The sequence below is a fragment of the Artemia sp. Qi Xiang Cuo genome, chromosome 5, assembly GCF_049724085.1.
Source record: "Artemia sp. Qi Xiang Cuo chromosome 5, ASM4972408v1, whole genome shotgun sequence".
NCBI classification, from domain to species: Eukaryota; Metazoa; Arthropoda; class Branchiopoda; order Anostraca; family Artemiidae; genus Artemia; species Artemia sp. Qi Xiang Cuo.
The window spans coordinates 6,166,176-6,183,087 of record NC_142798.1 but is presented as its reverse complement, the minus strand read 5'-3'; the positions used below and the strand labels follow the sequence as shown (position 1 = coordinate 6,183,087).

Genomic DNA, 16,912 nt, shown 5'->3' with positions numbered 1-16,912 from the left:
AAGACAGATAGTCCAAGTAATTGAGAGGCAAATGTTTAAATGGTTGGGGCACGGGTAATGAGTATTTTACCTTTTTTACGTAATTTACATATTTTACCGGTATCTTACATATTTTACTGACATATTTTACGACGCCTTGCTATTTTCAGAGCACAAAAGCGTGAAGAGGCTGGCAGAAAATGATTGAATATGATTTTGCTTTGTGTACAGCTTTGTTCCACGGTTCAAAAGGTCGTCTGTCTGACTTAGCTTTCTTGCTATTAGGACGATAAAGTGTATTATAGTACAAGTAATTATAATTTTAGAATGGTGAAATATTAGTTGAAATAAAATTACATTAGTTCTGTGAACTGTTAAAGACAGAAAGGGCTAAAAGCAGGACTGACGTATGGCAAACAAGAAAGAAAGAAAAAAAAAAATCAAATATCCGAGTAAAATGAGGGTAATGTCAGCCAGCAGAACAAAAAAGAAGCGAAAATGATAGAGAAAGATATTTCGTCAGGGACTTCTGCCTAGCCATCTTCAATGCTCAAAAAAAGAAGGAAAACTAACCTTGTGATTTAGCTCTAACTGAGCAGAAGAAAGACTGAATCTAACAAACCAAAAAACAAAGTCAGAACAAATGAAACACTATTCACCAATTAAATAGGACAAGAATTCTCTGCTTAGTGATTGACTTAGCTTGTCTATTAGCCTAGTTTTCATTCAAATTGTGGTCAGATGATCTTAATTTAAAATTAAGAAAAACGTTATTTGAATCCTTTAGTTTTAAGTTATTATAAATTGGGATTATAGGAATATATCCAGTATCTCTATTTAAAGCAAGGTGTATGGATTTTTTTTAAATTTTAATTGCCTTCCTAAAAGATTGTGGGAAGCCATTTGCTTCAAATATTAAAGTTACCTCATCAAAAAGAACTACATGGTCTGGATTTCCAACAATGTGGAGGGCCAAGGTAGAATCAATATCCTCATTTTTATTTTAGATTTCACATCTTAGAGAAATCTGGTATTCATGCCGTCTTTCCCCGGGAGCCAACGTTTACCTCCTCCCCCACCACGGAATAGTCCCCCCTCCCCCAAGGAAAATTCCTCGCTATTTTGCCCTTGGATAATTCCGGATTTTCATTTGAAGGGAAATGGAAATTTCTACTCTCCTGTTTAAGTCCGGGGCAGTTGTATTGTATTACCTAAAGAGGAGATGATGTGAGGGTGGACTTAGAAATTGATATATAATCCTCAGGGCCGCATCCAGGAGTTCGTTTTTTTGTTGTTTTTTTTGGAGGGGGAGGACTTCAGAACAGGCGCGGTCACCTGAATCAGGAGCTACATTTGCAAACAAATCCTGTTGAAGACAGTCTTAATGAATGTGAAAGTGACTGAATGTTCTGCTATTATGATCCAGTGCTTAGTTAATCAAAGTCATCAAAGTTTTAAAAACCTTTTTTTTGCTTGTATTTGGTACTTTTATAAACAAATGAAAAATAACATGTATATGATATGAGGAATGTGGCTGAATATGGCTATTTAAATATGAAAGGCTGTTAGGGTTAGGGTAACATTTCTTAAGTTTAGCTGTAAATAATGGTAAATTTGATTTTTTTTTTTTTTTTTTTTTTTTTTTTTTTTTTTTTTTTTTTACAAAATGGATGTACGAAATGAGGCAGTCAAAAAGCTGAGGCATTACTCTATATAAAAGATTACCAAAGGGATAAACTAGACAGTTAATTAAATTAACGAAACTCTAGATGAAGGCACATTACCTTTTTTAAGCCCAGTATTGGGGTGTAAGGTACGGGGGTCGCCGCTTATTGGTACAAAAATGGCGTAAAAAGGTTGCTATGCCACTTATTCGAGGGGGACAACCCCTTATCGACCCAAATTTTAGTGAAATTTTCGCTCTTACCCCAAGGGTTCCGTATCTATCGGGCATGTCAGTGCCCGAGTTACGGTATACCCTGCCCCAGGGTCTGATAACGTGATCGAGTGGTGAAATGGCCTCTTTCTATTGCAAATTGTACCCACCTTGGGTTACAGTTAAAAAATCTTTAACTCTCTCGTTGGAGGTAACAAACTCCCTTATCAATATAAAAATGACAGTACCTCGTAGCTCTATTCCTACCCTGCCTGGGTTATGGAAACTAGTACTCAGTTTGTAGAAAATACTCTACTTGTTTTCTTCCAAAGGGTCACAATAATTACAAAAAAATATGTTTCCCCAATTGGGATCTAAACGCAGACTAATTAAAAAGTAATAATCTTTACAGCACTGTTTATAGGGACCTTCGTTTGGCCCAGCCAATCATCTCAATCCCCATTCAAAACCAATTCTCTCTTCCCAGCCCTATTATTCAATGCCTCCAACCAGGAAGTACAAAAATAGAACTTACTTCAAAGCTTACTTATTGCAACACAACTATAACTTAGCAATGAGAATTTTAAATTGTCATTGAGAATTATACTATAGGCAAATCTATGCAAATGTAATTAGAACGAAAACAGGTCATTTATCTGAAAGGAAAAGAAACAGGGGTGGAACCCCAACACCTCCCCCCTTAAGATACATGACTGCCCATGTGTTACTTCAGTCCCCCCTTACAAACATAAACACATAACTTCAACTTTACAAAATCCATTTGCCTTCTCTCTTCCCCCAATGTCGGTGCTACTACTTTCACCGCTTGTTTCTAGATCAGTCATCATCAATACGTCTCTACTGTAAGACCACCATGGTCTAAATCGTTTGGCATCCTCATTAGGCTTTGAAAGTTTAAGTCAGCAAGATTCGTAGACAATCATTGTGCATAGTACAATCAAAAACAAAAAAAATTCTCGCTATCAAGAATTTACATTTGAGAGTCAGTTTCTGGGACATATGATGATGCCAGCCATCATGAAGGATTGGCTGCACTAGCCTCTTAATTTCCATCTGTGGAAACAACCCCACATCTCAATAAAAAAGTAAATTGCCCCTTGGCAGAATTTCAAATAATCTAAGGCTGGAAATGCAAAGGCCTGTGAAAACGATAAGGGTACTGGGACTGAAGTAAAATTTTGAGCGAACCATGAATCGCCTTTTTTCTGGGTTCCCTCCCCTGGGATAATCAAATGAAGAATATGCGCTGATGCTAATTAAAGATGGAACTTGGATACATCTCCCACCGAAAACAATTTGCCGGAAATAATTGTCGGTTCCCATGAAGAATAACAACTATGAATAGGCTTACTGGACAAAGGTTTGGGTGAAGTATGAAGTGACTGGGAGAGAGTATCCCCCAAGGACTCCAGATCCGAGAGGCAAAACTTCGGTAAGGGGGTCACAACTTGTCCCCCCTTTGTGCATTGGGGAAAAGGGCTATCTTTCGTAATTTCCCGCTGGTGATCTTCCCCAAGGGATTCGTCTTTCTGATAGATGATCCACATATCTTTTGAATTGTTAATACTAATCTTAAATTCGTTTTCAAATTTTTCCAATCCGACTCGACATTCAATATCTCCCAACTTTCCCCCAACCCGTTGTAGGTCATTCATCTCTATTTTGTAACCATCTTGTTTTATTCCCAATGGGTCTTTGAACTCTTTTCCCCCCTATTATTCATGTTATCAAGGCAAAGCCCATCTAACATTTTATTTTTCTCCCTATTATTTATGTTATCAAGGCACAGCGCATCCAACATTTTTTATTTTTCGCCACTGCAGGCTGAATCTACTAATTTTGTCTCTTTTTTACACTCCTCTTTTCATCTCTACTTTTCTCATTTTTGTCATTCGTGCAAAATACTAAATCATCGTCAAATCTGATTTGGACTCCAGTGTCCACCATCTTTGACTGCATAACTTCATTCTAGCTCCGTTTAATATTTCTTTTCTCTCTTTTAGTCTTCTTTATTCTTACCGCCGAAACAAACAGGTTGTTATCAAATGGGAACTGAATTCCGTCATTTGGTTTTTCATATTGTACAAAAATTTCTCGATTTTTAAAAGGATAAGCCGCTACAAGAAATTTCGTCTCCTTATTCTCTAGTACAATCAGCGCTTCATTTTGGCCTTTACTTGTTAGCGTCTCATATTCATTAAAAGTATTTTCAAGTTTTCCATTTTCTAGAAATTTTCACAAAAAATCGTTCTCGCGCGTCTTATTTTCAATATTATGTCATCTGTTTACTTCTGCATCCCATTTCTGTGGATTATCAATATTTTAAACATGCGTATCAAGTATTTCGCTTTTCTGATAGGGTAGCACAGCCTCGCAATTTGTTTTATCGGCCGGTTCACCTTCCGCCGTAGTCCGCGAAGTTGTATGTTTTTCCGGGCTTCTAACCCATGCGGTTCTCTTATACGTTTGAAAATTTTTCCCTGCAATTATTTGCATTAGTTCTCTTCTATCCTCCCTATCTGCCTCTTTCTTTCGTTCTCTGGCTATCCTCTCTTTCTCTCTTTCTTTTCTATCTTCCTCCTCTTTTCGTTCTCTGGCTAATCTAATCTTTCCCCATTAGAATGAATAACTGTTGTTTAATATGTATTTGAGTGATTTTTCGTGAGACCCTGCTGGATTTCAATTCAACACTCCTCATTCTACTCGGAATACTTAGATTTCGTCTGCCATTATTTCTTCTTAATTCATTTTCTGAATCTGTTCGTTCTATATCCGTATTGTCTCTTTCTTTATAGGCTACTCTAGCCTTTCCATCCTCTTTTTCTATTCTTTCTAATTTCATCTTTCTCAGCCTGCATTTTCCCCTCATACTCTCGTTGCTCTCCCTCAAAGGCTTCTATACTAGCCGTACTTTCTATTTTTCTACTTTTTCTATGGGTTTCACACGACCTTCTGGGTATTGAGTTAATGTCATCTCTACCCGACATTATTTCAAAATTCCGTTAGCTTCTAAATACTTCTTCACTCTAAATAAAAATTCTCTCACCCATGTAACTTCCGGTCTCTCGCACAAAATTGCTGCGTGCCAATTATATTCTTGCTCACTAGTTCGTTGCGAGATATATTGATCCGTAAATTTTCTAATTTTTATATAACAAGGCATAGCCCATAATAGATCTTCACAATTCTATTAATTGATTCCGTATTTTTTTTTCTCTCTTTATATGTAACCACAATAGGCTACTATCACTATTTAGGCTAACTCAACTAGTCTCTTCGAAAACGCGGAATTCTTTTACTATTAATGCTGTTAATAGTTCCTTTTCTTGCTTCCACCACTTATTGGGGGTAATTTCTACCACTGGCACCACTTATTGGGTTGATTTATCCCGCTGGCACACTTATTGGGGTGTAAGGTACGGGGGTCACCACTTATTGGTGCAAAAATGGCACAAGAAGGTTACTATGCCACTTACTCAAGGGGGAGAACCCCTTGTCAGCCCAAATGTTAGTGGAATTCCCGCTCTTACCCCAACGGTCCCGTATCTATCGGGTATGTCAGTGCCCGATTTACAGTATACCCTGTCCCAGGGTATGATAACGCGATCGAGTGGTCAAATGGCCACTTTCTAAAGCCAAGTGTACCCGCCTTGGGTTACGGCTAGAAAATCTCTAACTCTCTCCTTGGAGGTAACAAAACCCCCTGTCAATATAATAATGACGGTACCTCGTAGCTCTATTCCTACCCTGCCTGGGTTACGGAAACTAGTACTCAGTCTGTAGAAGATACCTTACTTGTATTCTTCCACGGGGTCACAATAATTACAAAAAAATATGTTTCCCCGAATGGGATCTAAACGCAGACTAATTCAAAAATAATAATCTTTACAGCACTGTTCATAGGGGTGAACCTTCGCTTGGCCCAGCCAATAATCTCAATCCCCATTCAAAACCAATTCTTTCTTCCCAACCCTATTATTCAATGATTCCAACCAGAAAATACAAAAATAGAACTTACTTCAAAGCTTACTTATTGCAACACAACTATAGCTTAGAAACGGGACTTTTAAATTGTCATTGAGAATTATACTAGAGGCAAATCTATGCAAATGTAATTAGAACGAAAACAGGTCATTTATCTGAAAGGAAAAGAAACAGGGGTGGAACCCCGACACCCAGGAAAATCAGAATCATTAAAAAATTTCATTAAAAGCTGAAAGCGATGCTTAAAAAGAAATGCTCAACTGGTGTTTTAGCTACAGGGCAACTCTAAAACACCAATTTTACCCTGTATTTCATAGGGATTGGCTTATTTTACCTTATTTTACCAGTTTTAAATTATTTTACAAATTTTACCATTCTTTACCAATTTTACCTTATTTTACCAATTTTACTTACAAAGTTTTTATTTTATGGTAAACACTATACGCAAGTATACTATACACTATTATGGTTTAAACACTATACGCAAGTCCTCTATATGTTCTACAAGGGCTTATTTCCCTTTTGTTCTTCGTACTTTTGTTGTTTGGGCTTAAGTGCTAAAGACATCCCTAGAAAGAGTTTCCTAATCAATTAGTCATATAGATCCTACTTACAAACCAAAAAAAGCATGATTTGTCTTCCGTGTTAAATTGGCCAAATTTGAGGATCATCTCTACATGAACATCTTAGACTTACATATATATATATTCATTTGATTCAATTTATTTGTTTTTAAAACTACACAAAAATGTACTAGGATGTCAATATTAAACTTTGACACAAAATAAATTTTTAGCACTAGAACTTTATCATCTTTCCTGGAAAAGTTAGGATCTCCAACCAAAATCTTGACCAGGTAAAACCTTTTCACATGTACCAAGAAGTAAAAAGCCATTGAAGGAAAGCTAGCAATTTCTGTGGAGGGGCTAAAATTATGGTAAAATTTAATTTTAGGCACAATTTTTTATAATTCCCCACGGGTGAGATGCTCCTTTGGACTGCTCTTTGGGAAGAGAGGGAGGTATTCCAACCAGCCCTTCCTTTTGCAGATGTGAACATTATGGTAATGCTTCCAAGTACAATTTAGAGATGTTATCTAAGTACAGATGATGTGCAATAATAATATCTGGTGTGTTCATACATCACTTGAACCCCAGTGAGAAGAAACCCTCACTGCAGCTACCACATGAAATGTGCACAGGAGCTTCATTGATGCCATATAGGCCACAGATGGCCCAGCAGAAACTAAGTTCTAAGTAAGCAAAAGCCAATCTCAAAGAAAATTCTGACCTGAAGCCCAACTCCATGTTGGGAATTGATGCACAAAATGATCTCCAGCTATGCCATACAGTTCTGCCATACGCCTCCCAGTGTAAGTGATTTTTGAAAGTCAGTGACCCCTCAAAATATTCATGAAAAAGAAAATCTTTTACAAAAAATATTTTATTTGACCCCTTGATTGTGCACCTTCAAAGTTTTTATTTTGAATTTTTACAAAAATTTTTATCCAAAATTTTTAGATAGCTGTTTTGTTCAAAATGGTCCAAAGGTCAACTGACCTGAAGCCCAACTCCATGTTGGGAATTGATGCACCAAATGATCTCCAGCTACAACAAATTCTTCAGGGGTTATAACACCAGTTTCGTTGAATTTAGAATTCTGAAACAGAAATGCAAGAAATAAGTTTTTTGCAGAGAAATAAATATAGGCTATTGCATTTTAAAAATTATAACAATCTGCTGGTAAAGTTCATTAGAAAAAGAACTTACCGTCATAGTTGACAATTCCTTTGCTTTGGAAAAGCTTGAGTCTTCAAGTTATTTAAAATTCATCCCAAGATAATATAATCCTACTCAATTAATACACAAATAAAAAACAGGCCGAGTTTTTGGGCTATTTCTCCCATACATTTTTTTTTAATGGCAATGGTATCTCTTATGAGAGGCTAGTTTCTATTGAAATCTCAGCAGAAAGAAGGAAAAAGTATTGTTACAATAGAACTTTGAAGTCTTCAAAGCATTTTTTAGAGGATTAGAGAGAACTTACCAGCCCCCTCTCCCACACCAACACAAAAATCAATGCCCCTTGCCTCCCCAAACAAAAATGTCCAATGTTCCCATTTTAAGAGTCAAAAGTGATTGGAGGGCAACAATTCCACCCCCAACAACCTTTTCCCCTAAATGTTTCCAATCAAAATTTTGAGTGAGAAATTTTGTTCAAAATAGATTGAAGGTCAAATATCTATGCTTTTGGGTTTGACACCCACCCCCCTCCCTTCCAAGCCCCCAGGGCAAGGGCTGTATGTTACACAAGTTGCTCATTGCTAAAATATATGGTTTTTATGGAAGGAGCTGTTGTTTAAACTTTAGAGGGGGCTCATAAAAATGGAAAACAGAAGTTCTAGAGCCATTTTTAAGAGTCAAAAGTAATCTTGGAGGGCAACCAGCCCCCCCTGTCCCATTTTCCCCAAATAAATCCAATAAAAATTTTTAGATAGCTGTTTTGTTCAAAATGGTCCAAAGGTCAAAAAATTATGCCTCTAGGGTTGACAAAACCCCCCACAGCCACCAGGGTAAGGGCTGTAAGTTTTGCAAGTTGCCCATTGTTATGGAAGGAGCAGTCAAATAAACTTTTTAGGGAGCTCATTCAATTGGAAATTGAAAGTTCTGGTTCCCTTTTTAAGAGTGATCAAAAGGCAACCAGCCCCCTCCCATGCCCGTTTTCCCCAAATGCATCTGATCAAAATTTTGAGGTAGCCACTTTGTTGAAAATATTGAGGATGGTTGTAGAGCAACCATCCTCCCCCATGCCATTGTTTCCCCAAATACATTTCATCAAAATTTTGAGATAGCTATGGTCTGAAGCCTGCCTGTTCAGGATGAATTATTTCTTCATTAATTCCGAAATATGGTAAGCTTCACCAAGCTTGTTGCACCAAATATTGCAATAATTTATGACAGCACTAAAACACACTATGACAGCATAATACATACAACTCCATGAAAATAACCCACTATGAAAACATACAGGTCACAAAAACAACTAATACAAAAAAATAAAAAATACTCTAAAATGGATCTTGATAAGACCTAGTATGGAAATCTTTAGAGGCTAAACTACTTTTGAAACTAGACCATTATAGTTGCAACTGTTTCTGATAGAAGTGTGTTCTAAGTCTTCCAACCTTGGGTAGTTAAAGAGTTTTGGCCTAATCTTTTCTGTGAACATGGTGAGTATATTTTGTGTTGGTGTTGATGGGTACTACTGTATTCTGTAAAAGTGAAGAAGTGAGTTGGAGTGGTATCATCAATGTTCCTAACAATGTGGAATGAATTTATAAGGTCAGCTCTATCACATCCGAACTGAACACTTGGCAACTGTAGTCTCTGCATTATCTGGTGGTATGGTAGATGTCTCAGGTAAGGTATGAGTTTGGTGGCCCTACATTGCACTTTCTCAACTCTTTCTCTATCTCTCTTATTAAGAAGATACTATACTGATAAGCAATACTCAAGTGTTGGACATACAGTGGATACATAAAGTGAAATCAATGAGCAAAGATTAAACTTAGAAAATGTATGCTTTAGATGTAATAATTGGTAATTTGCCCTATGGGTGATTTCTGATAAGTGTTTATCAAATTTAAGACTCAATTTGAAGCAAACCTCAAGGTCTTGGACATTCTCCATGCTTGAAATTGATTTACCATCAACAAAGTAATGGTAATGTTGAGGGAGTCTACACAAATAGTGGACAGCCTTGCACTTGGTTTTGTTAATGAACATAGAGTTTGCTGTACACCACCAGCACAGAGCATCCAAGTCCTCTTGAGGTAAAGAAATCTCATGTTCATTCATGACTGACCAGTAAACTTTCACATTATCTGCAAACTTTTTTAAGGTTCAATTTTTAACAACATATGGTAAATAATTGATAAAAAGGTAGAAGAGTACCAGCCCAAGACAACTGCCTTGAGGAACTCTACTTATGACAGGCAAAGGTGATGACAAAGCATTACATACTGTTACTTCTTGGGTTCTATTTGTCAGATAATCTGTTATTCATGCTTCAGTTTGTGGACCAATACTGTATAATTGACATTCCTTTATCAGAAGTGGGATGGAAATTTTGTCAAATGCTTTGGAAAAGCCAATTATCACCAGATGAGAGATATTAAACAGACATGTGAGTAGTTCAGCAAGCATTGATGCAAGTTTGCATAATATTGTATTTGAAAATCCATCAATATATGGTGCCTTTCCATGACAAGATCATTATCTTGTCATGTACATCTTTAAATCTATTCAACAGGATGATGCAGAAGATTTCCATTGCATGGCCAATAAAGAAAATGCCTCTATAGTTACCACAGACAGTCTTGTCCCCCTTTTTTTTTAGACTGGAAGGAGGACTGATACTTTCCAGTGTTTTGGGAAAGCCTTTGTTGTCCAAGCTTATAGAAACAGGATGTTTAGGTGTCATAATAGAGTTGGCAAACCCTTGTACATTTCAGTAGGGTTTGATCATCTCCTGGTGTCTTATTACTCTTTATGGAATTAAGTGATTTCAGTACTTCCATCATAATTTGTGGGTCCCAACTTATATTGTAAGCTTCCATAGCAGTGCCTGAGAAAAGAGACTGATCACATGAGGCTTTGATGGAGTTCAGTAGCTCACAGAAGTGTTCCAATTGTCCTTTTTTGGATTGAATGATTTCCTTGAACTTGTCTTTCACCATATGAGCTGTTGAAGAGGCTTTTCTTGTTGCTTCTTTTAGCAATTTATACATTTTCTTGCTATTAGGATTTTTGTCAAAGCAGTTTTCTATTTTCTGTCACCTTTGTCTGCTTAGACAATGACAGACTTCATATAAGTAGATAGTGATCAGACCCATTTGAAGACCTCATATGAGCTCCTCTACATACCCTAGCATCAGAGCAGGAGCTTCTGTATTGCCTGCTCACTAAGCATGTGATCAATCTGAGCTTCTGTTCTGCTGTTGTTTGAGTGTCATGTAAGAAGATGCAGTTTCTTGTGTTCAAAGAGTGTTAATAGCACAGAGATTGTTGTACCTGATTAGCCAAAGAAGCATTTCTCCATCAATGCATCTGCTGTAATGTGGCACCCAATTACTGTGGCTGCATAAGGATCTTCTCTGCCATGTTGATCATTCCAATCTCTGGCAATGAAGAGCATGTCTTGCCTCAGTGTCCAATCAATAATCCTTTGGAGGTTGTAGTAGAAGGCCACTTTGAGTGTATTGTTGTTGTCCCTTGTTGGAGCATACACTGCAATGATGGTTATGTGGCCAATAAATCTGATTGTCATGATACAATATGAAACTAGCTCCCAGGTCACCATGCAGTTTGCAGTAGGAGCATTTAGAAAGAATTTGGATCCATTTTGGCTCAAGCAATCAGTGGGGCTGAGTTATAAAACTGGAATGAATAAACATTGTTGACAGTTATCCTTTAGGATAGAACATCATTGACTTGTGTTTTACACATGCAACAAATATTGACTCTATACTTCAGGAGCTCCCATGCAAGGAATAGCTGTGAGGATTCCAGCTTGCAGCTTCATACATTGCTTGCAGCAATATCCAGATGCTTAATTGGTTGGGTGGCTTGCATACTTGTTGGATCAGGCACCCCCTGACCTGGCCCATGTTTGTTACCACAAATGCCGTTGTAGTGTTATTCTGCAATTGGTCTTCAATACCCATTAATGTTTCATGGGAATTTTCTTGATCAATGGTTCCCCAGAACCTTGGCACTCCAACAGGGTCAAGGTAGCCCTTTGCAGAGGCCATTGTCCATAATAACTGGATCTTATGTGCTGCTATAGTTGTCTTCCTATAGAGGATCCTCCCATGATGATGTTCTGCTTTACCATGCAATTCAACTCATTGCTTGGAGAATGTTTCTAGCTCACAGGATTTGCCCACATGCCATTGGGCCCTGCTGATTGTACATCAGAGGGCCTTCTTCCATCTCCACCTGTATTTACAACCCACTGGTTAGGGTGCCCTATTTTCTATTATGGAGCCCCAGGGACTAGGTATCCCCTTGGTCCACACTTTCAATTCAATGGAGGTAGGTCAACCCAGCATATCTTTAGGACATTTCCCTATCTGCCACCCAAGGATGCACTGAGTAGCCTGGAGGAGGCCCCTATTGAGAAGATGACTCAGTAGGTTCTCATTTGAAAGCTAGTGATTAATATATTTAGAGCCATTATTAAAAAGTGGATGAAATGGCAGGCATACATTAAGTCAAGTGGTAGGCTATATTTGTATCTTTTAGCTAACAAAGTTATTCAGACATTGAAAAGTTTACTGATTCATTTTTATCCTCTCATCCCTGTTTTGCAAAAGAAGATAAATATTTTTGTGGTTGGCTTCTTCTGGCAGAAACATTCAATAGGTTATCCAAACTTCATGACCACTTTTTCACAGAGTGCAACACCCCCCTCCCCCCTCCCTTATAGCCTAGGAGTATATTAAAAAAAACTAAAAGAGGACACTAAAACAATGAAATTATTAATTTATGCAGCATGTTTCTATTAATAAGATTATTGTGCTTCTTTCTATTGTTATCAACTTGGTATCAGTGTAGAGTTGAGGCTGCAGAGTAGGAAACAATATAAAATTCTGCAAACAACTTTAAAAAATCCTAAAGTGTTTAGTTATATCATACTCTATAGTGCTTACCTTTGTTTTACTTCCACCCCCCCCCCCCCCCCTAATATGTAAACATATAGCCCAAATTATATATTTTATCCATTTTTCTATTTATTCATTTTGTAAACATTGCTTCTTTGGTGTTGAATATATTTTAACCAAAGAGTTACATAATCAAGAAAAGAAAAAATTCACATGAAATTTATAATTTGGGCTATATTCTTGCACATTAGAGGGAGAGGGAGAGTAAAGTCAAGTCAAGTACCTTTAGAAATCAGAAAAGTAAGTATTTTACGATTTTTAAAGTTGTTTTCAGAATTTTATAGAGTTTTCCTTTTAAAAGCCTCAACTGTACATTGATACCAACCACTTTTTAAATCATTAGAAATAGTGCTTACATTCATAATTCTATTTGTTTCTTTTAGGCAAGACTTAATCTTATCTAGTTAAAACTGTAAAAATCTGATTCAACAAAAAGCCTGTGGTGTATTAGAAAATCAATTCAAGGAGAAGAATATTATTAGTGTTGTTATTTAGAAGTTACCCACACTAGAAGGAAACACAGACCTATAATATTTTGAAAACTACTTCATGATTTTTAAACAGCATAGTTACTCATATAATTCTAAAAAGCTCTTATTTAGAAGTTACCCACTCTAGAAGGAAACACTAGGCCTAAAATATTTTGAAAACTAATTTATAACTTCTGAATACTTACAAATAGAATTCCAAAAAATGTGTTGCTTTATATTACTCCTGCCCCTCTACAATGTGCAAAAGCCTCAAATTATATAGGCTACACTAGCCTAATTGAATTTCCCATATGCTGACTATTTTTTATATTCAGCTAATAGTAAACAATCAATAGTAACAAAAAGTACCAGGAAGAAAAGAGTCGGCTATGGAAATCCACTGAATACACATAATTTGGAGTATATAAGGGAGAGGGGTAAAGTGATTTACTTTTAAGAATGATATAGCCTAGCCTAAGTATTTTCTAAATTAGTTAAAAAACGTCACGAACTTCACAAGAAAAGCAGCTATTCAAACCTTCAAAACTGGAGTAAAATATTCTGCGACCCCAAACGCAGTTCCTTTGACGGCTTTTATTACATTTTCCATTTTTTGAATAAGCGTGGTTATCTTTTTAAATTTCCCTCTTGAAAATGCGTCTGCGCTGTCCAAGTGAAAATGCAAATCAGAGAGCGAAATCTCTCATTCCAGGCTCAGGGAGGGGGGGGGGGGGGCACCTCACCTCTTATTCTAAATTACTTATTATGAATCAATTATTTTGTGTCACTAATTTCTCATCAGTAGTGCTTTTTTGGGGTGAATAAAGCATTAATCTGCCATGGTACCCTGAACTACAATGTAATCCCCAGGAAACCAAAGGATGGGGACCTGAGTGGAAAAAAAAGCTGGGAATCATTAAAAAGAATCAAAAAAGAAAAAGAGTGGGTGCCTATTGTTGGTTGCGTGCAATATGTATTGATCCTTTCCTTAAGGTACAATACAAGTCCTGGTTTGTTACTGAATGATTACTTCCAAGCTTTCCATAATCATGTTGTCTATATGCTAAGGTCGGAATGAAAAACTGAACCACTCGTGGTAATGTACGGTAAGTGAAGAGTTACTCTTGTCAACAGTGAAAGTACAAAATCTAAATTTTGATAACATTATATTAAAAAAATCAGCTTTTTATCGTGATCCTAAATATGTAAAATTCAAGTTTGAATCTTTAATGTCGATGAAAAAAAGTGCAAGTATACAAAAAGTTTGTATAATATTAAAAAGAAAAGGAAAACACCATAAAAAGGGGGTAATTGATAAAAATAAACGGTAAGATTTAGCATGTCTGAGTACCCATGCCCACGAAGCCCTCATAAAAAGTATCTTGGAATCAGAAAATTTTATTCAATTTTCCAAACATTGTGTAATCTTTGGAAATGCTATTTTTGGAAAGGAAACAAGAACACAAATCAAGCAGAATTTCAGCTTTGCTATGCCATTACGAGTACAACGTTTCTTTTCTTCTCTGAAATAATTTCTCCGTGTATCAGCTAGCTCGAGGTAGTCAGCCAGAGGCTGAAGGAAGTAGAAATTGATTTTCTGAAAGTATTGAACTACATTCTACACTTAGCTAGCCATATGAAGCTAAAAGAAGCAATAAAGAATCACTATTCAAAGAAACTATGACGGTTGTGCAATGTAAGTCAGAGGTCTCAGGATTGGCAGTCACAATATCCAGGGTAATGATTAAACAACCTCTTAGGAGTAATCAGCAACACAAAACAATTCACACCATACTTAGACCCATTGATTAAATCTTTAATGGCAAAGTTTCAGAAACTAACCAAGCGGAATTTGAGGTTTTCAAAATTTATCCTAATATTTTGTTAAAAACACGAATCCTATAAACAAATGAGGAAAGTATCCGAAATATCCACCAAAATTCTCGGCAATTTCATCCACCAGTCGGTGATATGATACGACCTGTGGGGAAACATTGAAGTGAGAGCTGACGTTGACAAAATGGACCTATCTGATATCTTAGAGTGCGAGCATACCTTCTTCCTGCTCGAAATTTCGAAACCAATCAAAATTATTCTGTATTTCCTGCCAATTACATGTACCATCGAAAAGTCCCTTCAGGTAAGGAATTTAATTATTGACAAGTTGCTTATTGGCCCCACATAAAATTTATACATAATGGTCCAAAAAAAAGATCAAGAAAATAACTCGCATTCAGAAATGATGGTTTTACCAAGGTCTTAAAATTTATGAATTGGAAGATCGGGTGCTCCAGAAAAGTGAAAAACTGGAAAAAAAGCAGCTGGATTAAGGTAAAAGATTGTTGGGTGTTAAGAGAAACATTGGTAGTCTAGTATTTAGAGAAAATTAGGGAGCTGTCCTGCTAAAAAGTCGTAGGCTAGTGAGTATGGTTAAGCTCTGAGAACATATTATGAAGATGAAATGAGTTTGGGTGCTTAAATCGGCTTATTTAGAAGCTCTTAGACATGAGTTTCCAAGCATATGGCCATACCAGGTAATAATTTAAAAGATTTTGGAGTGAAGAAATATGGGATAATGGGTTGGGTATAGATAATGAAGTGGTGAAAATGGTAGGAAATATTTTACGTGATTAAGAGGTACAGGATTGGCATTATTAAAGAAGTCCCTTTGATTACCAACGACTCTACGTAGTAATAGAGGAGACTTGGGGTGAAGGGGTAATATTTAAGTTGATTTTATGAAAGGAGTAGGTAAAGTAAATTGAATTGAGGGTGCACAGTTTACAACTGTGGACAAGAAAAAACTATTTAGAGAGGAGGAAAGGGCAGGATGGTTTTTACTTTTGTCCCATGTGTGGAGAAATGGATGAGGCGTTGGGGCATATGATATATGAGTGTGAAAAATTGAACGAGTTACCAAAGGTAGTGTGCAGAGATTGTACGTCTGATGAAAAATGGCTGGTGAGTAGAGGGAGGGATGCATTGTTTTTACATGTTTGAAGAAAAGGCTGATTTCTCAGGCTAGGAACGAAGCCTATAAATAGATTTTTGTTATTGATATAATGTTTTTGTTTATGTAGTACTTATGTTAATGTTATTTACGTTATGTAGTATTGAACTTTTTTTTTGTTATTGCCATTGCCCTAGAACTTTTTTAAACCAATAAAGTCATTATTATCATTTTTATTATTGTTTATTATTATCATTATTGCACTTCCATTTCTTTGCTCATTTACTTGCTACGGCACTCTTTTTTATGTGTTTGGTTAAAAATTCAAAGGGCAAGTGCCCTTTTTAATAGTCGAAAGTGATTTAAGGGCAACTAACCCCCCTCTCACGCCCACCTTTTCCACAAACACATCCATTCAAAACTTTTAGATAGCCATTTTGTCCAACGTTTTAGAAATTAGGTCTTTGAGGATGATAACCCCCCTAAGAGCCCTCGGGGCAAGGGTTGTAATTTATGCCCTCGGGGCATATAAGGTTTTCATACTTAGTGATGTCGTAGAAACTTCAAAAATGTATCATTCGATTGGAAATTAGAATGGCTTGTGCCCTTTTTAATAGTCAAAAGTGATTGGAGGATAAATAACACCCCTCTCACACCCACCATTACCCCAAACATATCCAATCAAAATTTTGAGATAGCTATTTTGTTCTACGTAGTTAAAAAGTCTGGAAATAATGTTTTCGAGGACGACACTCCCCCCACAGCCCTCAATGCATGGGTTATAAGTTATGCCCTTGGGGCATATAAGATTTTATTTTATTATGGAAAGCATTGTCGTAGAAACTTCAAAAAAGAATCATTCGATTGGAAATTGAAAAAGCTAGTGCCCTTTTTAATAGTCGAAAGCG

General features: G+C 36.7%; 1 pseudogene across 1 annotated transcript in view; it reads right to left on the bottom strand.

Annotated features, from left to right (window-relative positions):
• The window catches only part of LOC148951744 (ubiquitin-like-conjugating enzyme ATG3), a 49,390-nt pseudogene extending 35,704 nt beyond the window's left edge, over positions 1 to 13,686 (bottom strand). Inside the window, exons 1-2 of the transcript XR_016141781.1 lie at positions 13,593 to 13,686; positions 7,420 to 7,519 (exon numbers count right to left, since the gene is read on the bottom strand). The product of XR_016141781.1 is annotated as a ubiquitin-like-conjugating enzyme ATG3 (transcript). The remainder of the gene's footprint in view (positions 1 to 7,419; positions 7,520 to 13,592) is intronic.
• Between the last annotated feature and the right edge of the window lie 3,226 nt (positions 13,687 to 16,912).